Genomic DNA, 24,293 nt, shown 5'->3' with positions numbered 1-24,293 from the left:
TTGTTCATAAAAGAAAAAGAGTCGGTTTTTTCATATCTTTATTTTGGCATTGATGAATCTGATATTAGAGGAACAACTCCCAACTTGATATCAAAACTTTGCATTTTCATATGAATCAATTTCTCTAACACAAATCTTTCATCGTCTTTAGGAACCAGTATAAACCATCTGATTTTCGTTCAACAATTCTACCACAACTTCATGGTTGTGTCCCTAAATTTGGAACAGCTTCCTGAAATTATCATGTGCAGGGACAGAGTGAGTAATGAAATTAATCTAATAGTTGGTGATGATGGGTGATCTATTTCGAAAATGTATTTTATATTCTAGAAAAGGAAAATACAATTATTAATAGGTCGTTGATTTGACAACGTAGAAAAGGCACCCTTACACACGCAAGGGCATATTTGGAACAAAAATATTGACACTAACAACATATATATACGGAGTTAGAAAAAATGGGGTCAATTTTGAATATACAAAAAACAGCGGGCCAAAAAGAAAGTTGGTCATAAAATTGGGGGCTAAAAAGGAAATAACTCATGTTTTTTTTATATTAATCACTACAATTGTCTGTTTGAGTGGTTCCATTGGTCAGACATAACTAGATTATTTAAATCTACAACCCAACTCATATTTATAGATACTTTAGTACTTCCTAGTTTCCTAACTAATCTAGGAAAGTAGATAATTTCTTTCTAATAACAATTATAGATAAATACAAGAGATATTCTAAATATTGGAAACTTAATCTTTTAGATCTGCATATATCTCGGGATATTTTCTAATATCTTGAAATATGTTCAATTTTGGTTGACCGTGGATCTACACTTTCTCGATCTGTCACTTATCTCATGACCCCCCGCAAGTCAGAGCACAGAACTTTTGAAGTGTCCGACTTTAAGGAAAGATGAAATTACGGTTAAAAAGTAGCATACTTATATAGCGTTTCAAACTTGAACACTTCAACGGAAATAATCTTGGCTAGTGCCTGTTGAAATTTTGAGCACTTAATCGGCTTCTCTTGGCTTTCGCAAGACCTCCCTACTTTTCATTGTTTCATTAAATAATGACAAATATGTCAGTCAGACATGAACGTCCTCTTCCGTTACAATTACTTCAGTAAACTCAGCAAAAATAGGTGAAATCTTATTAACTGGACATTGAATGATTTAATGCAGCTATATTCGTTCTTTTATGATTTTTCGGTGATGATGTTTCCGAAAATTTTGACAATCTCAATTCTGAGATGAATGTAGTGTAACGCCAGTCTAGATTTCCAAGTCAGCCACCATGAAAACCTAAACTTAAAGAACAATAAACATATTCGATATATTCATCAAAAGAGACAAGTAACATCACACGTGAAGTTCATAAGAAACAATAAATCATCTAAAAGAAACTTTATTAAGTTCACAAAAGTAGAATGCTAATCCATCGACACTTGGGTCAGAAGCAAACGAATAAACGAAATTACTACTTAGGAGATGCAACTCCAAATAACTACCTAACAAAAGAAATAAAACCGCTACGAAGACTCCTCCAAGGGCTAACTACGACTTAAACAGGTGGCACTTTCTAATTTCCTTGACCTGAAAAATAATTAGCTGGATTAGAATCAAATAAGTAGATTTCCAAATCCCTAAAACCTTAATAGACAGTCACAGGATCCATCAAGTCTACTAGATTTCTCATTCTATATAAGTAATGGTGACAACGAGAGGCATATGCAAGTAACAGTTAACAAACAAACACAAGTGTTAAGGTAAGTTGGTATATCCAGGGAAATTAAATCATTCACCCGAACCCTCCTATAACCCACGTTGCATGAGAGTGGGTTCACAAAGTTATCCTTGTGTTAGCGTCGACCCCATACATAAGTCATACTTCTGTACGCCTTACCATGCGCACACATCGGTCATCGCACCAAACATTCGGTAGAGAAGGTCGAACCAACCACCAAACTCATCAACTTCCCCCCAACTCACCACAACACAACATCACAGACGCAAATCAGTAATCATATCATACACAATACTTTCATGTTCAACAATAGCATATAATGAGTTCATTAAATTTAACAAGAATTGGCAAATAACTTATCCATATTATAATCACAATATCAACGCATAATCTTCATGTTATTGCTGAATTTTAATCACAAAATTATATGTATTTATACCCTACTCATGTTAACAAGTGAGAGATGTCTAGTTATGAAAGTCGTACCCATTAGACGTAATAAGAAAGTGATTCATGTCACTATTATCAATGTATATATGTGACGCCCTGTGTCCCAAAATAGACACGACCATGCCGTGGCAACCTACAGAAGAGCCGAAAATCCGGCAGCATCTCCTCGGTAAATCGAACCGGTCGTACCTGTAACCTGTCATGCAAACCATACATTCGCATACACAAACACAACGGAAGCTAAAATGAAACATAGTTACTCTAACAAACTCTGGTTCAAAACCGAACCACCATAACTCACTTAACTCATCCTGCACAAATCAATACATCCTTATACAACCTATGTGATACATATATATGTTATATAGTTCTCTGTGAATAAAAGTATAACTTGAAATTAAAGAAAACCAAAGTGAAAAGAAATAACACCAAAGTGCCACCCTATCACAACCACTGCAATCCATCTGCTAACCCTACCACAGTAGATGATTCTAACCAGACTACTAAAGAAGTACCTGGACACTAAGAACTGGTAGGGGTCAGTAACTCACTGACACGAGTTAAACTGGTAGAGGAGTCCCAAAACAAAACTACGATAAAACCCTTTTCGCAAGTAAACATGCACACATATAAATATATATCAATCCTACTACTAACATACAATAGCAGACTTAACTGCCCACCCTTGGTATGCCTCTCAATTAATAGGGGGTTACGCAGAGAACTCTATTATACTTTGGTTAGTACCGTCCCATACCGGCATTTACCAAGGTACTCAAGTTCTCTCGAGAAAGTGGCTTACCCGTAGGTAGGTAATCCCCTCTCCCACTAGGCGACTCCACAGTCATTGAAAAGCTAACCTCGTGATGAATATATACACCTAGCTTAACTAGATAAGTTTTAGCTTCACCGAAGTCGAATAGTTAGGTCGTCCCTCCAGTATTCGGTTGAGACGAAAAGCATATTCTCATCGGCACCATAGCATGCAACTATTTCTTCTGATTTTGGAAAAGTATTTATTGTGTCAAAAACATAAATAGTACTTTTTTCTTGTGAAAACTTCCTTCACCCACAATCTCAGCAGCTTCGGAACTCGCCCGTTATGCTCTTGACTGAGATGGGCTTTTTAAAACATTACTTATCTTATCACATAGAAGTGGCACAACCAAGAGTCATATCATAACGTGCAGAGGAATCCCAATCACAAAACCAATCGGGCGGTCCGAGGTGTACAGCCTCTGAGGCCCGAGGTAAGAACAAACATGCTTACAATCCAATCAAGCGGTCAAAGGTAGCAAATTCCTGAGCCCCAAGAGTCCAACCTAAACGAGAACTCTGGCCAGAGAGTGGAGCACTACAACTGCCAAGACTCTCATGACTCGTCTCAGCCCACTTCACCAATCACATATAACATACGAAATCAATATGTTTTCAAAACATCGATTATCACAATCCGTTTCAAAAACCATTTCTCTAGAAATCATTCGTAAGACATGTTTGCATATATAAAACCATCGCATCAAGAAAGTAACGTTCACGATGCAAATCTCATCGAAATCAGAATCTAAATCATTAACACCATCAATAATCAATAATCAATAATCAAAACCAACGATACAACTTTCATTAATCAAGGGTTTAAATCATGCATATATGAACACCTACCATCTACACAATATGATGCATGCATATCTCCTACTTTTAGCATGAATCTAGACAATAATATATCTTGAAATATTTTCACATATCTTGAATTATTCTTAACCGTCGGATCTCCTCTTGTCGATCCGTCACGTACGTACACGTGTTACACACGTATCTCTTTTCTTGAACACATCTTCATCGTCGGATCTCTTCATCTCGATCCATCTTATATCACATATCCTACTATCCTATCCTTCAATCAATCTCTAGAGAAATCTCTCCCCAAAATATCCGGCCCATATCTTACGCCCAGAACTGGGAGATATCAGCGCTGCGCGACCTAAAGACTTAATCCCGAACTTTCTAGAAAGATCTCAGTCGGCCACATATCTTGAAGTGTTTAAGCCCAATTAAACTCCACGTATCTGAAGGAGAAAACTTCTCCTTTAGAGTCTATCACTCCCACAAGATATATAAAAAGTATCCTTGAACTTAGGAACTTTTGCTTATCAAAGATCCGGGATCGACTCAAAGAGAAACCCTAGATACGCTAAAGAGGAAACTTCCCTTACGGTTTGACAGCAACCGCCTAACCACTGCCACTAATTACAGTCGGCCTAACTTAGCCTATAAAAGGCCCCCCACATCGTCCTTCACAAGACACGATCTCTTCACCCTGAAAAGATCACCCAATACTCTGAGTTTCCATAACTCGCCCCCCAAAAGGATCGATCAATATTCATTCTTTTACTGCAAATGAGCACCCTGACTGTCTTGAGCTTCGGAGCGGTTTTCGAACCCTTTGAAGGTTTTTCCCCCTTGGGAACAGGCGAACAGGAGTAAGGAGCAAGGAGCGAGGAATTGGAGCGAGGAACAAGGAGCTGGATTAGAGAAACAGAGCAGAAAACTGGGGCTGAACAGAGGAATCTCTCCTCTCGTAACAGAATATACCATTATAACGGAGGCTTTTATGCATCAACTTCCTTTTTCATGCTGATTTAACGGGAGGCCAATTTTCGACATCAGCATTTGGCGCTAGAAGGAGGGGATCTCTCCAGCAAATCATCAGATTCGGTAACCCGAACCTCATTCAATACCTTTTTTAGAACTAACTATTTCCCTTAAGTTCCCCAGGCAAACATGTCCTTGGACGAACACACTCCACGGGGGACACCCCACAGGCTTCCCGACTCGGTCGAGGTTATGGCCGAACTGGAACAGCTCAAGGCTGAATACGTCCGAAGGGATCATGAGGCAAAACGATTAGAGGAAAGCCTCCGCAAAGCCGAGATAGCAAGGAAGGCTGCCGCACCCGAGGAAAAGAAAGAAGTGATCAAATCATACGCGAGAAAGCTCTTCTCGCCCAGCGACGCCTACACTTCCGGAACCCTGATTCTACAACCAGGCGACCAGATGCACCTGGAGAGCATCTTGGATGAACAAGACGTGTTGGACCCGAACCGACCTTACGTCCCCAAGAAGACGGGAATAGGCGAAGGATGCATGGACGACCCTACTATTTGCGACGTACTCTTACATCAGGTAACGGAATTGACAAGAGAAAGAGGGAAGGATAAGCTCTGGGGGAGGACGGTAATTCGACAGCCACCCCTCTGCCGGGAAATACTGGAGTCCGAAAAACTGAAAAACTTCAAATGTCCCACGCACGATCATTATCACGGTCTAGAAGACCCAGAGGTATTCATCAACAACTACGTTGCGATGATGAGCTTATGCACGACTAACTGAAACATATGGTGCGTGGTCTTCGCCACTATCCTGAAAGGACCAGCTCAGGCATGGTACCAGGCGCTAGCCCCGGGATCGATCAGGTCCTTTGTTCAGCTCGCCCAGTCCTTCTGCGAAGCCTTACAGGGAAGCACCATCATCAAAAGAGGAACCGAAGAGCTGTTCAATGTGGTATAAAGAAAAAGAGAGGCTCTGGCAAGCTCCTGGCAGAGATTTCGCAACCTTATGGTACATGTCCCCGACCTAGAACCAAAGGTCGCCTTACAGAGAGGCCTCAGACAGGACGACATAATCAGAGATATCTCGGGGAGGAAACCAGACACTCTCGTAGAACTGATAGAGAGACTGCAACAGTTTATTAGAAGAGAGGAAATTTATCTACGAATGAAGGAAGTGGCCAACATCCCATACGAGAGCGAACCTCCCCGAAAGAAGGAACGGGACGAAGCCAGACTGCCCAGGGATCGAGAGCGAGCCTGGAGGCCCAGACCTGACTTCGCCACCTACACCCCACTGATGAAAGGGAGGGAGGAAATCTTGCAGGTGTTGATAGCGAAAGAAAAGGCTGAGTTACCCAAACCCAACGATGACAGAGAGGAGTTCGGGCTCAGAGACATGACTGCGTGGTGCGCCTTCCATAGAGGTTACGGCCACAAGACCGACAACTGTCGGCACCTCAAAAATCTTATCGAAGAAATGGTGAGAAAGGGTGAACTGGATAAATACATCCAGGAAGAACAGTGACCCTACGAACACCGTAACAAGAGGCCAATAAACAGGGCAGGAATCGGATCGGAACCAGAAACTAACGAGCAGGGCTCGACTTTCAAAAAAGCAAACAAGAGCTTTGAGGATCCCGCCGGAGTGATGGGAAATATCAATACAATAGCAGGAGGACCAACCTCCGACGAAGTAACAACATCGTAAATATGCCAATGAGGCAAAGAACCCGTCAACCTGCTAATCAGACCTACCGTAGAAACACCACCCATCGTTTTTATTGATGATGATCTAGTTGGGGTAATAACTCCGCACGCGGATCCGTTGGTAATAACAACTGTGGTGGCCAATTGGAGGGTAGGACGCATCCTGGTCGATACAGGAAGCTCGACGGAAGTCATGAGTCGGACATGCTTCTAAAACTCGGGGTAAGTCAGCACTACCTCAAATCTTATAAGTCTTGCTTGACAGGGTTCAGCGACAACCAGGTCGAAACAGACGGAATAGCAACCCTGCCCGTACTAATCGGTGGAGGAGAATCAAAGAAAACAATAATGCTAAACTTCGCCATTGTCGACAAGATGTACGCCTATAACATCATACTAGGCAGGAACTTCCTGAGGGAGTCAGGAGCAATAGTTTCCATGAACCACCTCATGATGAAATTCCCAATTCCGGGAACGAATCTCATAGGGAGGGTCAGAGGAGACCAAAAGGTAGTCAGGGAATGCTACCTCATTTCCGCCCAGAGCTGCGAGGAAGAAGCGATCAATCCGATCACCGTTGGGGGAGACAAAGTGTTCTACGGTGACCCCACAGCGGACATGCAGAGCTGAGAAAATCAGGTCACCACTATCTCTAATCTATTTCCTTTTTTAAAGAAAGCCATTAGGCAAAAGAAGTAGCGCTACCAGCTACATATTTTATCTAATAAAATAAAATATTTTAGCAAAAGACGCTATAAAAGGAGGATTCCTAGTTAAACTCGCTCTAACTGAGCAGGTAGCCCTGATAGCGAAAGCTACGACCAGGGGACCCAAAAGGTAGCCTTGGTAGCGAAAGCAGCGACCAAGGGCCTTAATTTAAAAACAGCCCTGCTGGCAAAAGCCACGACCAGGGACAGGACAGCCTCGGTAGCCATGGCAACGACCGAGGGCCCTAAGGAGCAGTCCTAGTTAAACTGAAACTTTACTCGAGTAAAATTGACCCTTCACCAAGGTCCCAAGGAGAAGTCCAAGTCAAACTGATCGGCTCAAGCCGGCAAATGAGGTAGCTCCGGTAGCCACAGCTACGACCTGATGCCTCGCAAGGAGAAGTCATAGTTAAACTTAAAATCTTTACTCGAGTAAAACGTGGTCCTCACTGAGGATCTCGAGGAGAAGTCCTAGTTAAACTACAGCCCTGGCGAAGGTGACCGGGGGAATAAGGAGAAGTCGTTGCGAAGCTTGTCAGGCGAAAGTAGACAAAACAGCTCTGGTAGCCCAAGCTATGACCAGAGGTACGGGAGGACTTCCGGCGAAAACTAGTTGTGCTCAAGCCAACGAAACCAGCCCTGGTAGCGAAAACAATGACCAGGGTCTAAGGAGAAGTCCTAGCTAAACTAGTTGTGCTCAAGCCAACGAAACCGACACTGGTAGCGAAAGCAATGACCATGGGTCTAAGGAGAAGTCCTAGCTAAACTAGTTAAGCTCTTGTAGCGCCCAGACCTTCGACTCGGAGAATCGGACGAGTTGGATAGTCGAGCAGAACTAGTGGTTTGTTTTCGGATATGGTTTCAAATACTTATTTTGATTGATTCAGACAGGTCGTTGGATAGTTCTCGAAAAATTATGAATTTTGACTGGTCACACGAAATTATCGGACATGGTTTGGCTATCGAGTCGTATTCGACAATTTTCTTCGGTATCGAGTTAAGAGGGACAATATACTTTCTTCATGGTTGGTTGTGGGAGGAAGAAGAAAAGAAAAGGTTAACTAGGGGATCAAAAGGTAATCGATGGGGACTGAATTAGCAGATAATAAGATTAGAGGGACTGATTTATGAGGTATATAGAAATTATGGACTGAAAAGTAATTAAATTCTGTGGCACCCTATTTTTTTTTTTTTTTTTTTTTTTTTTTTTTTTTTTTTTTTTTTTTTTTTTTTTTTTTTTTTTTTTTGTTGAGAATGTGGCACCCTATTTGCAATCCAACATTCCAACAATCCAACCGAGTTTAAGCCTGACTGTGAATGTGTGCCGCATTTTGGGGGGAAAGAAATGGAATTGAGTAATATAATATGTGGACCCCACTTTACATGTATCACCAAGCCTATATTCCATTGGTTTCAAAAATCAATTTCAGAGACATGAAGCCGAGAGAACAAAAGAGGATTTTCTTTGCCTACAAGTGATTCGATTTTCTTTTATCGATTACTTCTTGCTCGCTGGTCGTAATTCGATGAAATTTGTTCCTGGTAATCCTATTCGACTTGTTCTACATATGCAAAAGAGGATTTTCTTTGCCTACAAGTAATTCGATTTTCTTTTATCGATTACTTCTTGCTCGATGGTCGGAATTCGATGAAATTTGTTCCAGGTAATCCTATTCGACTTGTTCTATATATTTAGTGGTTCAGAATTTTCAATTTCGTCCATATTTGGTGGTTTTATGATAGTTATTCGATAACTGTATAGTTGGTACTAATTCCTTTTGGGTTCATGATTTGGAGCAGTTATTCTTTATTTTCGTCGAATGATTTATGTTCAGGATGATGTTTAGGATATTATTGACTATTTTGGAGTGTCTATATATAGACGGGTTGCTGCCGAATTATTTTACTCCTCGAATTTCATATTTGAAATAGTTTTGGAAATGAGTTGGAATAGAGATGGTTACCCGAACTTTGTCATATTTCACATAAATGGATAGGTTGAGTTATGGATTCGTGACATTGGGTTCGTTTTATGATTGGATAGTTCAAGATTCATGGTATTTGGTGTGTTATATAATTTGTCAGCTTATGAAGACTCCGAAACGTATAATAGAGTTTATAGGTTATGGGTTGGTTCATAAGGTGTATCGGTTGTTCGATGGAACGCCTCAATGATCTCTTTAGTGCCCGATAGGACATTCCTAGTATAGTTTCATTCATTTTATGCATTCTTGCCCTGCAAGAGGACTCTTGACAGTTATATGACTATCAAATGACCGTTTTGCCCTTTCATATTTCAGTAGGACTTTTGTACTGCAATAGGAGCTCGATGAGGGGTGGAGCTTATTCAGTAGCACCATTGGAGGCGCAAGAAGAGGTAGGATCCTATGAATCTTACTTGGAGCACGGTATTCTCTGTTTCACCATTATATATATAGTCATTTTCTTCTTTTTATAGTTCTCTAGTTCAATTTATGATATGATATGGAATGACGTGAATGTATGTGGTGTGCTCTATGTTATGGATGTTTCTCTTTTCAAAACAAATTAGTTTTTCTGAAAGATAATCACATGGAGGCGGAATCGCTTGATCTGTGTGATCGTTTTGTGTGAATTGTAAACACGTGGTGGCGGAATCGCTTAAGCTGCGTGTATAACATGGAGGCGGAATCGCTTGATTTGTGTTACGTGTATTGATTGTTTGACGCCGGGCATTGGTTGGTCCCCTTGTTTATATTTCTGTTATGGACTAGCCATGAATTCATGTTAAGGGTTACACTCAGTGCGTGTGGCCAGCCGTTTTGTAACGACCATTCTTGTTTACCCGGAATGGGGTCCGAGAGAGATTGGGAGTTGGGGTATTCCGACCCTTGGAGTGATTAGGGGACTGACCAGTGCCATGTTTGTTTATTTATTCTGCTAAGCCACTGGTGAGTGTGGTTTGAATTCTGTAATGACTTGTGGTTAATACTTACAATGTTTTCACCGAACTGAAAGTGGGTGTTTACCCGAGTTTTCTTAATAAGAAAATACTAAATCCCTGAAAGTGGACACTTATAAAAGCTTGGCTTTAAACAGGGTTTACTCTACCTAGAGAGACAAAAACGCTTTTCTCCTTTGGGTTGATGGGACCTTTAGGAGGGCTCTGTTCTTGTAGTTTTGGGAGCCTATCAGATCATTTAATATTATTATAGGTTCATGCATATGTTTGGGTATTCTTCGAATGGTCAATGAGTTACCTTGCGAGGAAGTGTCAGATCTGGCCGGAGATAGGACGCGCCTCAAGACAAGATAATTGTATCGTCATGGTTATATGGCTCTACTAAGCGACGATACTCTTATAGTCGTCTGGGTAAGTCATGACATATTCTAAGCGTATCATTGCTTGGGTGAGATTTACTATTCGATGCGTATTGAGATCACAAGCCTGGGCGATGATGACGAAGGGAGAGTTACGGAAGCTCTTACAGGGGTATTACGTGGATCCATGTGTACACTGCAGTAGTCAAACGTTCGATAAAGCGCCGCCTGCCTACGCACTAACGAAGGCCTACTGGTTCTTCATAGCCGAATAGCAGGTGGCCCTAACTGAGGGTGTATTCAGTCGTGATCTTGGTAAGCTAGAAGAATTATCTTGCTATATTGCTTTGCTTCTTGTGCATAATGATACCCCTGTGTATATACATATCACTTATAACTATTGATATATCAAACTGTTGATTTGTGTGATGCGGGTAGGATGTCTAGGTATCCTACTGAGCTGACCTTCGGGTTATCTCATTCCTATTTGCTGTTGTTCAGTTGCAGGTATTGGTGACCCGGAGTGACATAGTTTACTTCGACAGCTCACATGCATTATGTAAGATTATAATTTCTATTATATTTTCAACATAATCACAACGTTAATATTACATATGTATCATCTAGAATAGTTAGGATCGTTCTATCACTTGTCTGTGATTGTACACATGTAAATAGTATGCACATTATCACTTTTTATTTGATGCTATTGTTATTTAGAAGTTTGTGAGATATGTATGAATGTTGACATGTTTTTCAGGTTTGATATGTTCAATTTATAGAGGAGACTCTGTCCAAATCCAGTCCCTTCTGTGAATTGTTCATATAACTGAATTCAAATTGTTTTTATCTTTATGAAAAACTATTTTTGGGTTACATATATTTTTCGAGCATATTTTCAAAAGGTTTAAACTATATTTGATTTTCCGTTGTGTTTGTTCTTGATTTGTAACCCGTGATGAGAGTGTTGACTTGGGTTTGAATTTGAAACTGGTTTGAGTTAGTATTAGACCGAGTTTCTTTTATAAACTGTCGGGCAAACCGTGATTCGAAACATGGGGCGTCACAGCTAAAGCCAATGAAACCAGCCCTGGTAGCGACAGCAACGACCAGGGGTCCAGGGAGTAATTTTAGCTAAACGGTTTAAAATCAAATTAATAAAAGACAACCCTGGGAGCGATAGCCATGATCAAGGGCAAATGTAGGTCCGAGAATCGTTATGATTTACGGAGCAGAGCTAATTTGGGTTTTATATTGCAGAAGGAAATAGTAAGATTAGGGCATGATAGATTAAGTCTAACGTTCTTTAGTTTGCAGAAGCGAGCATCCGGAGCATGCGTAGTAAGTTCAGGAATGCATTAGTAAGACTAGGATTTTAACAAGTAACTATCCCATATTAAGTATGCGTAGATATAAACAGGACCAAAAAAGGAGTATTAAGAAAGATACATCAGCAACCCTCTACGTGAAAAAAGCAAAGAGGAGAACAACTCAACACTCTGAAACAGAAAAGACACAAAAGTATAAAGGAAAAAAGGTAATTCTTTATTAAATCATAAGAAGGACCTATTACAGAAGAAATTGCAAGAACACCCTTAACCGTCGAGGGAAAAGAAAACAGACCCAAAAACCTGAGCGACTACAGAAGAGCCGTCAAAGAGTTTGAGAGAAGAAAAGTGGAAAGGCTGACAGGAACCACCATGCAGAGATGCTGCCAAGACAAGAAGACAACCAAGGGAAAAAATAACCCCCTCGTCGTCATCACCTTGTCCTGAGCACCTAAGCCGGAGGCAGTACTGGCAATCTTTACCCCTCCCCCCCCCCCCCCCCCCCTCGAGTTCAAACAAAATGGCTCGTGTGGTTACCACGACCATTATGAAGAAACCCATCTTTTACCACGGTCATTATGAAGAAACACTCAAATGATTAATTACCGAGAGACAAGACAGCCGGAGGGCAGCGGACTCAAGAGAATATCAACGGGTTTCAAGGTAACGCATCATATCCCCCAATAGCAAGACTCCACGCGTCCTCGCATGAAGGAATGAACTGCCATGTGCAGTAACCCAAAAGATCAACACCGAAAACTGATGTGGCGTGAAAATGCCACATTTAGGTCACTTAACTTTGATGAGTTAGTTCTTTTCGAGTTTTATTTCTAATTATTTATGTGTTTTCATTGGTAGGTAGTTTATTTGGGGTTTGGCGTGTAATTCGGAATAAAGAGAGCGAATTATCACATTTTCATCTTATGCGGCAAAAGGGAAGACAAGAGCACCAGGGGTATTTTGGTCATTTTGGTCAATATCAGAAGTCAAACAACAAGTGTGGTCAATGACGAGTCCGACGGTGAAAACGGAAGTCGATTCGGAGTTCGGACGGAAAAGTTGTGAATGAAAGAAGCCGAGGTTCGGTCTTGAAACAAGGATTCTATGAAGGCACCCCTTGGTTCTAAATGTAGAGACAAGATGAAGGCACTCCCTTGCTTTAGAAAGAAGCCCAACCAAAGAGCCTAAAGAGGAAGAGAACAATAGAGATTCTATGGGCACCCTTTTTGGTCCAAGTCAAAAGTCTTTTATGATGGACAAAGTCAAGGGTTTGAAGTAGTCTAAAGACTTAGTCAAACTTTGACTAAGTCTAGGGTTTGACTCACGTTAGAGAAAAGGGGTCAAAGACACTATTCATCATCTTCAACCAAGCACCAAGGAAGGGAGAGAGAAAGAGGCTAGGGTTTGTTCTTGAGGGTTCTTCATCACTAAAAGAGACACTTGAAAGAGAGGACATGAGAGAGAAGAAGGGGTAGCCGGCCTTAGCTTGGCCGGCCAAGCTAGGCCGGCCAAGCAAGGCCGGCACCACACGAGCTCGGGATGGCAGCAAGGTCGGCCATGTATAGCAGCTCGGATCAGCTGCAAGGAGGGACGCGCACAAGAGCAGCAGCAGCAGCACCGACCGGACGCGTTCACGGGAAGTGTACAGGAGCACGAGAAGTGTACAGGAGCACGGGCGGACCTGCAGCTCGGACTGCTCGGTACGGTATCCTCTCGCTCGGGCTGCAGCTCGGAACGGTCAAGGGACGTGCGCACATAGCTAGGGATAACCCGGGACAGCTCATGTGGCCGGATCTTGGCCGGAATTTCTTTTTCTTTGGCCGGACTTTTATGAGTTTTCCGGCAACTTTCTTGATCCAAAACTTTAGGGCTTTTGTTCCCCTCATCCTTGGCTAGCTTTCCATGTGGTTTGATTTGATTTTGGTTGAAAATTGCTTAGAGAGAGAAAGCTTGGTGAAGCTTTAATGGTGGTGGGTTTTAAATGAAGAAGATGATGCTGATTGCTAAGGGGAGATCTGATTTTTGCTCGGGGACACCCATTATGCACTGTTAAGGGGAAATCCAGAAATTTGCTAAGGGGAGATCGGTTGAACCTCATCTACTCATATTTTCCGACGAACCTAGCCTCGAACTACATTGAAAAAGGGGGATTTCTCATCATCTTCTTTTCATTTATTACTTATCACCATGTTTAGCTAAATCAAGTGTGTCGATTATATGGATGAAATGTGATGAATTTGTGATTATGTTTGATATGATTTAATGTTTTGATAATAAATTGATGTTCTCTTATTTTGATTACTTGTTTCAATCGTTTTTCATGTGTCTTATCAAGTACTTCGCATAGTTAATCGATTAGGCAAAGTGATCGATATCGATCGTAGTCTAGATTCAAATTTCATGTGTCTTGTCATGCACTTCACATAGTTAAGCGACTAGACGACATTTTCGATGATTCGATTTTAATCGTTTAGGAAGTTTGTTTGACTAAGTATTATGTCCGGACATACGTAGTGCTTATGAACGTCTACCTTAGGAATCGAGACTAGATTTACATCAATCCATTCGATTGGATCGTACATAGTTATAGGTTTATTATCATGGATTCCCGGACTTCGACACCTCGCTCACTTATTTGTCTCCCGAATTTTGTTGCTTCCCGACTCTTGTTCCTTCGACTCTTCTCTCGAATCTCTCTCGCCCCGTTCACATTGATAATTTAGTTTGTTTTACTTGCTTTCTTCTTTGTTGCTTATTTCATTATAAAGCCCCCCATTTGTCTTTGTTTCCTTTTTAGTCTAAGTTAGCATTTGATTTCTAGACCGGGGGATAAGACCCTTCGACATCCAAACTACCTTCCTATCCTTGGATCGATCCCGGCTTTGCCGGATTACTACTTGATACCTCCGCTTGGGTGTGCAACCTTTTCGGGTGCATCAAGTTTTTTGCGCCGCTGCCGGGGATAGGTCTAGTAGTTTGGAGATCGTTTGTCGTTTTGTTCATTAGTTTAGTGTTACTTATTTACTTAGACGTTTTCTTTGTTTATTTTTCGTAGTTTCTTTTCATTTTTTTTTGTTTTCTCGAAGGTACTCATCCAAAGAGCTCTAAAGGACGAAAGCTAACAAGTTTGGGATATAAAGGGAGAGACATGAAAAGGGAAGAGGATCAAAGTGTGGTAACGAACACCACCTCTAGTATCGTTCCCTAACCTTTACCTGTTTGAGCGGCTTAAGTGCATTTGCATCTTGTCTATTATTGATAGTTGTAGTCGACTTGAACACTTGTGATTGCTTGCATTTTTTTTAATTGTGCTTCAATGGATGTTTATGAGAATGATAGTTGGAATGATGGGTATGAGGTTCATCGACCACTTAGAAGTCTCAGGGACTACCTTGAACCTAATATGGCTAGCATACCTTCATGCATCATATTTCCGAGTAATGTGTGTAATGTAGACATAGACCCTGAGATTATTCCATTACTTCCTATATTTCGAGGCTTAGAGAATGAAGATCCATATTTTCATTTGAGAGAGTTCGATGAGATTTGCTCGATACTCCCAATCAATGGAGAACTTGAGGGAATCGCTAAGCTCAAATTATTTCCGTTTTCATTAAAAGAAAAGTCGAAGATATGGTTTCATTCTTTAAGGCCTAGGACTATAAGAAGTTGGGATGAGATGACTAGGGTGTTTTTGAAAAAGTTCTTTCCCGCTCATCGAACCACCACCTTAAGAAGAGAAATTATGAACTTTGAGCAAGACAAAGAGGAGACCTTCTTTAGGTGTTGGGAGAGATTTAAAGACCTCCTTCTCGCATGTCCACATCATAACTACGAAACATGGAGGGTCATCGAATTCTTTTACGATGGCTTGACCTCCAAAATGAAACAATTCGTGGAAGTGATGTGCAATGGGGAGTTTATGAGTAAAAGTCCTAATGAGGCTTGGGAGTATCTCGACCGTTTAGCGGAGAAGACCCAAGATTGGGACACACCCGTTAATAGTGACCGAGATATAGTCGAAGGAAACCATTACTCAAAAAGAGGCATATGCGTTTTAAAGGAAAATGGGGAAGTACATGATAAAGCTTTCAACGTGTATCGGAAAGAATTTATAGATATGCATGATGGTGATTTGGTGATTGATAGTGCCTGTAGCATTTGTGCAGGTCGAGAACACCTAGCGGGTGAATGCCCTAGTATTTCTCTTTGTCGAGATGTCTCACTAGGATGCACAAATGTCGTGGACACTCATATAAAGCCCATAGGTTCAAGGAGTGATGCCTTTACAAATGATTGTGAGAATCTTCAAGAGCCCTTAGTTGGTTTCACTTATGCGTCTCATCATGAGAGGAATCTTGAAGATGTTTCGAAATCATTTTATGAGGCAGAAACTCAGATTAGCCAAAACACTTTGCACACCCTTAAAGAGTTGGAGGAAAAATTGAAAGACATCGAGAAAGGGGTGTTACAACCCCAAACTCCAATAAATCCCAAGGGTATAGGTGAAGGTAATACACCTAATGCTAATGTTAAGTCCAATTGCAGTCTCAAAAGTGATGAAATGATTAGCTTGGATACTCCCATGACGGTAGACACACCCGAGGATTGTGCAACTTTTGAGAATGGTAATGGGCATAACATGGTTTTAAAATCGAAATCTGAGTTTGAACTGGTTGATAAACCTCATTCCGCTTTCCCTCAACAATTGTTCCCTACCAATGATATGAATATGCTGGCATCGATAGTTAAGAGGGACAATACTAGTAGTGCTCAGGAGAACCATAACGACATGACTAGTTTGTTACCTGAGACCTTTGTAGCTAGTAAAGATTTCTTTTCCTTGTGTAGATCCTATTTCAATGGGAACTTGATGAGTCGATCCGCCTACACGTCTTGCTTTTACTGCTATGGACTAGATATGGATGCCCTCTTGAGCGGAGCTATAGATTTCTCTAAGGACACGTATGATATCGAGACGAGAATAATGTTTAAACGATTGGTTGAACCTTCACTTAAGGAAACTTCTGACTTAGTCCCGAGCCTTATGGACAAATCCTTAAGTTGTAGTTCGACATCTAAACCAATATCTCATACATACGTAGATCCCTTTAGTGAAATGCATGTCCTCCCTGTTATTATGTCAAACTTTGTTGCCTTGTCGTCATTCAAGTTTGGGGATTACCTCTTATTTTTTGCCGTCTCACGTATAAACCCATACCATTACATTGTTGTGAGACGGTTCTTACCAGTTAAAACTTTCGTATGGGTAGACCCCCAAATATTTCGTCTTTTGTTATATGATTGGTTGGTCTATTGAGATGGGTTTGATGTTTGTGGGTATCATCTCTGGAAGCCCTCCACGAGACCTAACTCGTGCTCTTGTGAAAGCAAGAGAATCAATGACTAATTGCATGGTTCGATGCAATCGAGTGATCCTGCGTGAGTGGTCATTTTTATGTGGTCATGCTTATGCTTCATTCTTATGTTTTATATTGATGTGTTAGGAGCGTTTCTCACTTTGTATACTTTTGGGACGTGGTTCGTTCCAAGTTTGGAGATGGCGATGGGCTTATCATCAACTTGGAACTCGAATACACAAGTCTTGGTAGTATAAATTTTTATCTTCGTCGGCTATGGTAATATCCTTCCACTCTTCTCTTTAACTTATTGTACCTCTTATCTTTTAGTGAGTATATGCTTAGAACATTGAGGACAATGTAGTTTTAAGTTTGGGGATGGGGATACGACCTTTTGGTCGCATGACATCATGACCTTAGATTTCAAAAGACAAGAGAGTTCAACAAATTGACCAAATTTGAAATTTTTTTGGTAGATTTGGTATGACTCTAGTGGTATTCTTGAGTATGTTGATGCATGTGGTTCTTTCTCGATAAATCTTATGCATGCTCTTAGTCTTTTCATGAATGTTGAGTCCTTTGGTGTTGGTGTTTTATCATGTGAGTATCATCTTAAGGAAGAAGGAACACTTCTAAGTGACCTAAAATAGTCATTAGTGGAGACTTAAACCCATGTGAGATATCTGAGCCTTTTTATTGCCTTTGAGTGTACTCTTCCGCGCTAACTCCGAGTAGAATGAAGAGCTACTCAACTTCGCAACTTTCAATAGAGCTTAGACGATCTCATGAGCTCAACTTCCTTAGCCACTAGGAGTGACATCAGGATAGCGAATAAACCTTACTCTTGTAGTCCATGAAACCCGATAATGGTGTCAACTTTAGGAAAACGGATACTCCACCATCCATTCATCATACTACTCTCGAGAATGAAGGCATGAAAAGTAAAGAAGAAAGGATGTGAAAGCAAAATGTGAAAGCAAAGGTGATTTGTTGAGAATACTAGTTGTATTTTTGTTTTGGTGTTTGAGTATGTGTGTAAAAAAGAAAAGAAAGAGAAAAGAAAGTGAAAAAGTGAAAAAAGGAAAAAAAAGAAAAAAGAAAAATAAAAAGAGAAAAGGAAGAAAAAAAAAAGTAAAAACAAAGAAAGTTTATTTATATGTGTTATTTTGTGTAAGTGTTATGATAATAAAGTATTCAATGCAAGAAGTTAAGTTTAAAGGTTGTTTGAGTGTTCTTTTATCATTGAAGGCGTCGACATTCTCGGGATTTCATCATCTTCCATTCCATCACTTGTATCCGTTTACCTTTAGGAGACATTATTAGAGGGTAGAGTGGGTGAGAAGGGTGAGTGAGCTTCCCCATTTCGTTAGTGGTTATTTCCATTCCTAAGAGATCATTTCGTTTTATAACTTGTTATCCTCATTTAATTTTGTATGTGTTGAGTTTACTTCATTCCATACTCACACATGAGAGTAAACCATCATGATTCGTTTTTGAGTGATTTCATGTTTAAGAGCGTATGACCGTGAGGCCAAAGTCGAGGCGAAATGTGCTATGATAGGAAACAAGGTTTTGTTACTTTAACCTTGGATGATACTCATGATGATGGGATACTTACATTTGAGTATAAAACTATTATTGAGGAGATTCTTAGCATGCTTTTGTGTTTATTGGTTTGATTCATATGTTTGACATACTTAAGTCTATCACTTGTTGATCATCACATTATTTGCATCGATAGTTGAACCCTTATGTCTCTTGGAAATCTAGAACTTTGTGGGTGTATTCACTGGAAACCCTCACGAGACAAAACTCGTCCTTTAGGGGTAACCTAAGGGTTTAAAGGCTTGTTGCATACGCTAAATGCAACCGGGAGTCCTCCGAAAGTGAGCTAGGTTTACTTTATTGTCTTGTTTTGTTTGTTTGCTCGAGGACTAGCAAATTCTAAGTTTGGGGATGTTTGATGTGGCGTGAAAATGCCACATTTAGGTCACTTAACTTTGATGAGTTAGTTCTTTTCGAGTTTTATTTCTAATTATTTATGTGTTTTCATTGCTAGGTAGTTTATTTGGGGTTTGGCGTGTAATTCGGAATAAAGAGAGCGAATTATCACATTTTCATCTTATGCGGCAAAAGGGAAGAAAAGAGCACCAGGGGTATTTTGGTCATTTTGGTCAATATCAGAAGTCAAACAACAAGTGAGGTCAATGACGAGTCTGACGGTGAAAACGGAAGTCGATTCGGAGTTCGGACGGAAAAGTTGTGAATGAAAGAAGCCGAGGTTCGGTCTTGAAACAAGGATTCTATGAAGGCACCCCTTGGTTCTAAATGTAGAGACAAGATGAAGGCACTCCCTTGCTTTAGAAAGAAGCCCAACCAAAGAGCCCAAAGAGGAAGAGAACAATAGAGATTCTATGGGCACCCTTTTTGGTCCAAGTCAAAAGTCTTTTATGATGGACAAAGTCAAGGGTTTGAAGTAGTCTAAAGACTTAGTCAAACTTTGACTAAGTCTAGGGTTTGACTCAAGTTAGAGAAAAGGGGTCAAAGACACTATTCATCATCTTCAACCAAGCACCAAGGAAGGGAGAGAGAAAGAGGCTAGGGTTTGTTCTTGAGGGTTCTTCATCACTAAAAGAGACACTTGAAAGAGAGGACATGAGAGAAGAAGGGGTAGCCGGCCTTAGCTTGGTACGGTATCCTCTCGCTCGGGCTGCAGCTCGGAACGGTCAAGGGACGTGCGCACATAGCTAGGGATAACCCGGGACAGCTCATTTGGCCGGATCTTGGCCGGAATTTCTTTTTCTTTGGCCGGACTTTTATGAGTTTTCCGGCAACTTTCTTGATCCAAAACTTTAGGGCTTTTGTTCCCCTCATCCTTGGCTAGCTTTCCATGTGGTTTGATTTGATTTTGGTTGAAAATTGCTTAGAGAGAGAAAGCTTGGTGAAGCTTTAATGGTGGTGGGTTTTAAATGAAGAAGATGATGCTGATTGCTAAGGGGAGATCTGATTTTTGCTCGGGGACACCCATTATGCACTGTTAAGGGGAAATCCAGAAATTTGCTAAGGGGAGATCGGTTGAACCTCATCTACTCATATTTTCCGACGAACCTAGCCTCGAACTACATTGAAAAAGGGGGATTTCTCATCATCTTCTTTTCATTTATTACTTATCACCATGTTTAGCTAAATCAAGTGTGTCGATTATATGGATGAAATGTGATGAATTTGTGATTATGTTTGATATGATTTAATGTTTTGATAATAAATTGATGTTCTCTTATTTTGATTACTTGTTTTAATCGTTTTTCATGTGTCTTATCAAGTACTTCGCATAGTTAATCGATTGGGCAAAGTGATCGATATCGATCGTAGTCTAGATTCAAATTTCATGTGTCTTGTCATGCACTTCACATAGTTAAGCGACTAGACGACATTTTCGATGATTCGGTTTTAATCGTTTAGGAAGTTTGTTTGACTAAGTATTATCTCCGGACATACGTAGTGCTTATGAACGTCTACCTTAGGAATCGAGACTAGATTTACATCAATCCATTCGATTGGATCGTACATAGTTATAGGTTTATTATCATGGATTCCCGGACTTCGACACCTCGCTCACTTATTTGTCTCCCGACTTTTGTTGCTTCCCGACTCTTGTTCCTTCGACTCTTCTCTCGAATCTCTCTCGCCCGTTCACATTGATAATTTAGTTTGTTTTACTTGCTTTCTTCTTTGTTGCTTATTTCATTATAAAGCCCCCCATTTGTCTTTGTTTCCTTTTTAGTCTAAGTTAGCATTTGATTTCTAGACTGGGGGATAAGACCCTTCGACATCCAAACTACCTTCCTATCCTTGGATCGATCCCGGCTTTGCCGGATTACTACTTGATACCTCCGCTTGGGTGTGCAACCTTTTCGGGTGCATCAAAAACGTGTGATCAGAAGATCAGATTTGTGACGTCATAAAGATCGTGCATGGAGAAGAGATTAATTACTCGGACAGAAGTGGAAACGTGTGATGCACAAAATGTCTAGACGTTGACTAACGTCTGAAGAGTCAAGATCAGACCTGAAGTCTCTTGGATCGACTCGGCTTAAGGCAGCAGGACAGCTAAATACCTAATGGTCCACCACATTTTCCCCTAACTGGGAGGTCGGCCGGCGAAACCATCTCTGCACAAAACGCCTTTGACATGGATAAATCAGCCCTGGGGTCTCAAAAGGAAAAAGGGGGGTCTTCACAGGTTCGACCCGTATCTTACGCCCAGAACTGGGGAGATATCAGCGCTGTGCGACCTAAAGACTTAATCCCGAACTTTCTAGAAAGATCTCAGTCGGCCACATATCTTGAAGTGTTTAAGCCCGATTGAACTCCACGTATTTGAAGGAGGAAACTTCTCCTTTAGAGTCCATCACTCCGGCAAGATATATACAAAGTATCCTTGAACTTAGGAACTTTCGCTTATCAAAGATCCGGGATAGACTCAAAGAGAAACCCTAGATACGCTAAAGAGGAAATTACCCTTACGGTTTGACGGCAACCGCCACACCACCGCCACTAATTACAGTCGGCCTAACTTCGCCTATAAAAGTCCCCCCACATCGTGCTTCACAGGACACGATCTCTTCATCCCGAAAAGATCACCCAATACTCAGAGTTCCCATAACTCGCCCCCCAAAAGGATCGATCAATATTAATTCTTTCAGTGAAAAGAGCACCCTAACTGTCTTGAGCGTCGGTGCGGTTTTCGAACCCTTTGCAGGTTTTTCCCCCCTCGGGAACAGGCAATCAGGAGCAAGGAGCGAGGAATTGGAGCGAAGAGCAAGGAGCTGGACCAGAAAAGCAGAGCAGAAAACCAGGGCTGAACAGAGGAATCTCTCATCTCGTAACAGAATTTACCATCATAACGGAGGCTGTCATGCATCAACTCCGTTTTTCATGCTGATTTAACGGGAGGCCAATTTTCGACACCAGCATTAACAACGATAAATGTCGTGACAGATCGTATTGTCGTTCTTAGTTAAACTGGGTTAGGGGGTATAAGAACCCAGAAACACGATGCTTTCCACGTCCTTCCAAACTCGTGATGGTCAACAACATGGCTCGTGCCATGTTTACCCGCCCCCTAAACAGGTCGTATTGGTCCGCTTCTTGGCCCGTTATCCACCGTTAGAATCAAGGGGTGCAAATTCACTATCACGACCCCCCTATACACAATTTGCTAACACAACAAGGGGCACATGTAGATTCAGATGCTAATGTCGTATAACTTTTTCTTTTTTAATTTAACACTTTTGGTGACGTTTAAACACCACCACTTATAGTATTTCACAGTTAGAACTGCCAAATTTGATGGGGATTGATGTCAGCATAAGGCGACATTAATTATCTTTTAGCAACTATGCAAGTCAACGTTAAAAATGTATCGATAGTAAATTATCTTCGATGACTCACCCCCGTCACATCAAGTGGTTCCAATGTGATGTTTCTGACTACGTCGCCAAATTCCATCACAAATACTATTGGTATAGAGACCATCGGGATCGATCAGCATGTCGTTACCGATAGTATTTGTGACGACAGTATTTTTTCTTCACCTGTTTGTAGTAGCCAAGCAAAGAGATTGTTTTTCCAGTCTTTATTATTTAGCTCATCTTAAATCTTTGAAGGTTATAAGCTATTAAGTATTAGGCCTAGCAAGGGTTATCGTGCTTGAAACCCTCACAGGATCTAGCGAGGGTTTAACTTTCTGATCTTCCGCTGTATAGAAAAGAGAGTGAGAAAGGGGAAGGGAGAGAGACAGACATACAAACAGACAGACAGATAGAAAAGGAGAAAGATAGAGGGAGAAAGTGTGAGGGATAACTCCCTACCAAACCGACAAGGTTGGGGAGAGAGAGAGAACATGAAAGAGAAATTAGGGATTTATAGAAAAAGAGAAATTGGAGGCTTTCGTTAAAAATATCAATAAGGGTATAAATATGAAAATTCCAATTCAGACTAAATGATTCATCTTTAGAAAACAAAGATCTATAGAGTAGGGACCCGACTAAATGGTATCGGGACTTGGTCAAAATACTATATTTCTAGATTTAAGTCCCTTTATCAATTGGAAAGAAGGGACATTTTTCTAGGGATTGAAATTGAATATATTAATTTTTGTTGGGATAAAAACTAAGAATTAAAATAATACGAGTAGCCAGTTTTCTTTTACGGTTATTTCCCAAATAGCCCCCAACTTTGTGACCAATTTCCTGCCTAGCCCACTACTTTATCAAAAATACTCAGATGGCCCCCTTTTTTCAGTTGCCGTTAAATGTCTGTTACACTCTCTCCTCCATCTCATCACCTCTCTCTTCCACCTCATTTATCACGCCACATCATCGTCTTCACCGGTGAAGGTCTCCAGCCGGCCAAATTTCCAGCTGGCGACCTTCAAACTTCAAATTTTTTTATTTAATTTTCTCTCTCTTCTATCTTCAAAAAAAATTATTATTTTTTTGACTTCTCTCTACTCTCTCTCTTTCTAAACACTCCGGCGGAGGGAAACCCTTTCGTCAGAGGTTCAAGGTCTGTTAAGAACAGACCTAACTCCGGCGAAGGATTTCCCTTCGTCGCAGTGTTTAGAGAGAGAGAGAGGAGATAAGTCAAATTTTTTTTTATTGAGAGGAGAGAGAAAAAGAATTTGAAGTTTGAAGGTTGCCGGCCGACGACTATCGCCGTTGAAGACGATGATGTGGCGTGATAGATGAGGTGACAGATAGAGGTGATGAGATGGAGGAGAGAGTGTAACGGATATTTAACGGTAACTGAAAAAAAGGGGGTCATTTAGGTATTTTAATAAAGTAGGGGGCTAGGCAAGAAGCTGATCACAAAGTTGGAGATATTTGGAAAATAACCCTTTCTTTTCTTATCAATATTCTTCTTCGTAAGATCCACAAATTCTAACACAAAACAACCACCACTTATAAACACAGTATACTCTTTGCTTATTTTCAACTCTTTTCTATGTAATGTATTTATTATTTTAGTCAAGAAATTGGGCCGAGGGCCCAGTTAAATTTTCTTTTTAGTTAAATAGACAAA

The sequence above is a fragment of the Eschscholzia californica genome, unplaced genomic scaffold (assembly GCF_041429995.1).
Source record: "Eschscholzia californica isolate CP2 unplaced genomic scaffold, dmEscCali1.0.p SCAF_3, whole genome shotgun sequence".
In the NCBI taxonomy this organism is placed as follows: domain Eukaryota; kingdom Viridiplantae; phylum Streptophyta; class Magnoliopsida; order Ranunculales; family Papaveraceae; genus Eschscholzia; species Eschscholzia californica.
This window is presented reverse-complemented; position numbering follows the sequence as displayed.